At 53.2% G+C, this 5,690-nt stretch overlaps 1 non-coding gene across 1 annotated transcript; it reads left to right on the forward strand.

The window, feature by feature from the left end:
* Positions 1-3,127: 3,127 nt before the first annotated feature.
* On the forward strand, positions 3,128-3,201 carry TRNAI-AAU (transfer RNA isoleucine (anticodon AAU)). The gene has a single exon. It is a non-coding gene; the product is annotated as a tRNA-Ile (tRNA).
* The last annotated feature ends 2,489 nt before the right edge of the window (positions 3,202-5,690 follow it).

Raw genomic sequence — 5,690 nt, forward strand, 5'->3', positions numbered from 1 at the left:
AGCAAGATCCAGCACACTAAACTCCAACGGAAGTCAGCATGCTTATATAAAGCCAAACGCCCTCTTCGGAGGGCGTGGCTCCGGCAACCGCGCGTGCGTCACGTCCGCACAACCACACGTCCAACAGGCCCGTGCACGTGTATTATGCCCAAATAAGGTAACCGCCACATGCGGTTACCTGCACATAAGGTAACCGCCACATACGTCCCCCCAGAATGCACTCCATGGGCCTATGCGTAGGCTGAGGCGACCGAGGGGCTGGTCAAGCCCTCGGGGGAGGCTGCCGAGGTTCCTCGCGGGCCTCCCGAGGTTGCTGGTGAAATCGAACCGGGCCGCGGGTGGAACAGAGCCGGGCCGCAGGTGGCACAGAGCCGGGCCACGGGTGGAACAGAGCCGGGCCGCGGGTGGAACAGAGCCGGGCCGCGGGTGGAACAGAGCCGGGCCGCGGGTGGAACAGAGCCGGGCCGCGGGTGGAACAGAGCCGGGCCGCGGGTGGAACAGAGCCGGGCCGCGGGTGGCACAGAGCCGGGCCGCGGGTGGCACAGAGCCGGGCCGCGGGTGGAACAGAGCCGGGCCGCGGGTGGAACAGAGCCGGGCCGCGGGTGGAACAGAGCCGGGCCGCGGGTGGAACAGAGCCGGGCCGCGGGTGGAACAGAGCCGGGCCGCGGGTGGAACAGAGCCGGTCCGCGGGTGGAACAGAGCCGGGCCGCGGGTGGAACAGAGCCGGGCCGCGGGTGGAACAGAGCCGGGCCGCGGGTGGAACAGAGCCGGGCCGCGGGTGGAACAGAGCCGGGCCGCGGGTGGAACAGAGCCGGGCCGCGGGTGGAACAGAGCCGGTCCGCGGGTGGAACAGAGCCGGGCCGCGGGTGGAACAGAGCCGGGCCGCGGGTGGAACAGAGCCGGGCCGCGGGTGGAACAGAGCCGGGCCGCGGGTGGAACAGAGCCGGGCCGCGGGTGGAACAGAGCCGGGCCGCGGGTGAAACAGAGCCGGGCCGCGGGTGGAACAGAGCCGGGCCGCGGGTGAAACAGAGCCGGGCCGCGGGTGGAACAGAGCCGGGCCGCGGGTGGAACAGAGCCGGGCCGCGGGTGGAACAGAGCCGGGCCGCGGGTGGAACAGAGCCGGGCCGCGGGTGGAACAGAGCCGGGCCGCGGGTGGAACAGAGCCGGGCCGCGGGTGGAACAGAGCCGGTCCGCGGGTGGAACAGAGCCGGGCCGCGGGTGGAACAGAGCCGGGCCGCGGGTGGAACAGAGCCGGGCCGCGGGTGGAACAGAGCCGGGCCGAGGGTAGGCTGCCGAGGTTCCTCGCAGGCCTCCCGAGGATGCAGAGTCGGAGAAGTAGTTGCAGCTTTGGACACGCGGGCTGTAGCTGTAGTTGCGCGAGGGTGACGAAGCGGCCGTGCCGCTAACGTCAGTGCGCGCGAAGGTGACGAAGCAGCCGTTCCGCCAACGTCAGTGCGCGCGAAGGTGACGAAGCAGCCGTGCCGCCAACGTCAGTGCGCGCGAAGGTGACGAAGCGGCCGTGCCTTCGGAGGGTCTTGGAATAGGCTCGCCCCTCCGGTCGTAGAGGAGGAGCCGAGCGCGGTGCGCGAACCTCATAGTCATAGCCATCGTCGTTACCGAAACTCCGGCATTTCGAAACCACGTTCGAAACTGCGCCCGAAGCCGTGCGGGAGAAGCCGGCGTCACCAGCCTAGGTGGCTTCCCTGGCTAGGGCGCGCTTGCCGTGTTCGTTCGCAGCCCCCGAATCCGTTCGGGGGCAGTCGGAGGTCACCAGTTTAGGAGTCGCGGAAGGCGAGAGAACGAGGCCATTCGTAGGGTTCGAAGATGGTTTATTGTAACAGCAAGATCCAGCACACTAAACTAAAGACTAAACTCGAACGGAAGTCAGCACGCTTATATAAAGCCGAAAGCCCTCTTCGGAGGGCGTGGCTCCGGCAACCGCGCGTGCGTCACGTCCGCACAACCACAAGTCCAACAGGCCCGTGCACGTGTATTATGCCCAAATAAGGTAATCACATAAGGTAACCGCCACAATCTCTCATTTAGGATGAAGCCAGGTGTTGGCCTTGCTGTTGAGGTAGGTTGGCTGGTAAATCCTAAGGTCCTGAGTTCAAGCCCCCACCGTGTCAAGGTAACTAACACCAGGGAGGTTGACTCAGCCTGCTTATCCTTCTGAGGTCAGCAAAGTGAGTAACAGCTCTGGAAAAATTGAGATGGTCGAGTATCCTGTGATAGAGTGGCGACCCGTCCAGGATTGTGACCTCCAGCCAATGAAACTGCTTCAACAGGCCCTATGCACCTGACGGCACGAGGTTTTTCGAGTATCCTGTGATAGAGTGGCGACCCGTCCAGGATTGTGACCTCCAGCCAATGAAACTGCTTCAACAGGCCCTATGCACCTGACGGCACGAGGTTTTTTTTTGTTTTTTTTGTATACAGGATCGAAGCTCGTGAAAGAGCTGACATTTATCACACAAAAAATCAAACAGACACACAAAACATACAATAAGGGGAGCGGTAGACAAGATGGGGAGAGAAGGGGAAGCACACAAACACAACATTTGAGAGCAGGGACATCGGGAGATCTGTGGGAGGGAGAGGGCTTGGGGGGAGGAGGCATGGGAGGGTTGGTGGGGCGGGCGGGAGAAGTACAAACACAAGGACACCAAGGACTTCCAGGAAGGAAGTTGGTATTTCAAAAAAGTGAATCTGGGGTGAATTAGCGGGGGTAGAACAAATCAAGGTTTTGGATGGGGGAAGATAAGAGATGGTGGTGAACAGCTGTTTTAAAGACCTGGAGGGAGGAGTGGGATTGAAGAGAGTGAGGGAGTTTGTTGCAGAGGCGGGAGGAGTGGGATTGAAGAGAGTGAGGGAGTTTGTTGCAGAGGCGGGAGAAAAGGGGAATGAAAGAGTGAAGGTGAGCAGAGAGTCTTTATTTTGGCAGTTTAACCATAAGAGGATTGCAAGCAGATCTTGTGCGACCTGCAGGAATATTTGGGGGACACCGACAGGGCTGGGGGGGTGGGGGGGGGGGAGGGCGAGGCCGGAGAGGAGTCGGTAGAAAACAGAAAGACCACCAGGTTATGTTTGGTTGTCAGGATACCTCAAAAAGCTTGTGGTTGTGAATGGCCGGTTAGCTCAGTTGGTTCGAGCGTGGTGCTAATAACGCCAAAGTCGCGGGTTCGATCCCCGTACGGGCCATTTTTTTTTTTCAAACCAGACTCAGTGACGTAATCGTTTGGAACGCTTGCTAATAAGTCCCAGGTTTGAATCCCAGCCAAGTCATATCAAACACTTAAAAAATGGTACTACCTGTTTGCTTGCTTGCTCAGCATTTAAAAGGGATCGAGCAACGACCAAAGGATGGAAACCATTGTGCATGCCTGGTGGGCCTCATATGTGTGTGTGTGTGTGTGTATATGTGTGTGTGTGTGGGTATATGTGTGTGTGTGTGTGTGTGTATATGTGTGTGTGTGTGTGTATATGTGTGTGTGTGTGGGTATATGTGTGTGTGTGTGTGTGTATATGTGTGTGTGTGTGTGTGTGTGTGTGTGTGTGTGTGTGTGTGTGTGTGTGTGTGTGTGTGTGTGTGTGTGTGTGTGTGTGTGTGTGTGTGTGTATGTGTGTTATTGTGGTTGTTGTAGTTGTGTCAATCTACGACTACTCAAGTTATTGTACGAGTCCCTCATTTCCTCTCCCTCGCTCCAATTGGGAGATATTAAACCTAAGTGTTGTTGTCAAGGACTAGAGAAAATAATGAAGTTCCTGAAGTCCATCATGTCCTTCTTGTGTTTCTACCTGTATTTTATATTCTCAGTGGCCCATTTAAAAACCGATGTCCACCGTTATTTCTCCGATTTATGATTGTAGACATTGGAGACAATATAATGCGAGCCCTGATTGGGTACGTAGCAACATTTGGCATTTTCAAGTAATTGAAACAGTTTATTCGCAGGTTCCTCCTGATACCTTAGACAACATGGAGGACAAAAAAAAAAGCCTCGACATATCTCCTTTGACGTTGTACCTGCGAAGGAAGTCGAGGTTGGGTTTGTAGTGCACTCTTCGGATGTCAAAGTGATTTGCGTGTGGAGGTGCAGGTACCAAGATGTTATTATATTAGGGTTTGTATTTCTTCTCCCATTCCCATTCTAACCCAAACAGCTTGGACTGGAAACATTGAAGTTGGACTAAATTTGCTGCAAGCAGATATTCTTGGCCGTGTACGTTACTCTACGTGTATACTGTATACATACACATACTGACGTACACACATGCAGATAATTGCCTTATTTCATATACTGTAGTAGGATAACATTTAAGATAAGTTACATATAAAAACTAGACTGGAACGGCACTCAGTCGAGAGCATACCTCCACCTGGTTGGCCATATCACTCCATGGTGAAGAATCACTTTAAAAATTCTTCCATCTGGATCCAGATCGTCAACAAAATTGAATCGATTCTTCCTCGTCACACACACAACCTGCGCACAAAGTTTCGTCCAAATCCATCCATAACTTTTTGATATATCCTGCTATGTATCGTTTTTGACCCCATCTCCCAATGGTGAAGATTCACTTTGAAAATTAAACAATTCTCATATCCGAATCCACATTCAGATCTTCACCAAAATCGAATCGAATCGTCCTTGTCAGACACCCAACCGGTTCACCAAGTTTTGTCCGAATCCGTCCACAACATTTTGAGATATCCTGCTATGTATCGTTTTTGGTCCGATCTCCCAATGGTGAAGAATCAGTTAAAAAATTGTAGTAGCCGGATCCGAATCGGGATCTTCACCAACATCTAATTATTTCGTCCTTGTCACGTTCGCTACATCTCCGCCAAGTTTCGTCCCAATCCGTCCACAACCTTTTGAGATATTTTGTTCACAAACGGACAGACAGAATGTGGTGAAAACATAACCTCCATCCACCGGTTTTTAAAAGTTAAAAAAAAACCTTTTTGAACCGCCTTGTAAAATTACAAGTACACAAAATATAAATTAATCCACGAAAAATTCAAGGGATGATGGGATGAGTATCTATGGCTTACTACTCCAACATGGACGACACGTTACCGGTTAAATATCTGTGAAGCGTTTACAAAATGCACTCAAACCAGCATTCCTGTGACAACGCTCCTCCTTTCCACATCACCGTTAAAACATGGCACAAAGTCAAAATCATCCGGGATCTTCCCGCTCCGGGCATCCCCCCTGGCGGTCGAGCCGAGGCGAGGCGGAAGCGATTTCTCCGCTGCGGGCAGCGGGATACTGACAGTTCCCGAGACTTCCTGAGCGAGGTTTTCTCTCGCGATGCAATGCCCCGGTGATCACTTTCCAGACCATCTGGTTCCACCCGAGCGCCTGTTGTTTTCCTTTTTCTTTCCCTAAAATACGTGGAAAGCGTTTTTCTTGCCATTTTGGCCTTGCTCCGTTTCTCCGATTCATTGTGATCGTCACAACCATTCATTGTGTTGATCCAAATGCAGTTATTAGTCAGGTTCACAATGTTTTTTCGTTCAAAATTTTTGGAGATTAGCAAACTATACATTTTTGGAATATTCAGAGCATGAGGAATCCAAAAATTAATGTTTACATTTGTGGAGACACTTTTGCGAAAATGACCCTCAGGACAGTGATGAAGATCTGTAAAAGCATATTCCTGAACGGTATAGACCTCGT

The sequence above is a fragment of the Myxine glutinosa genome, chromosome 14, assembly GCF_964187855.1.
Source record: "Myxine glutinosa chromosome 14, kmMyxGlut1.1, whole genome shotgun sequence".
Lineage (NCBI taxonomy): Eukaryota > Metazoa > Chordata > Myxini > Myxiniformes > Myxinidae > Myxine > Myxine glutinosa.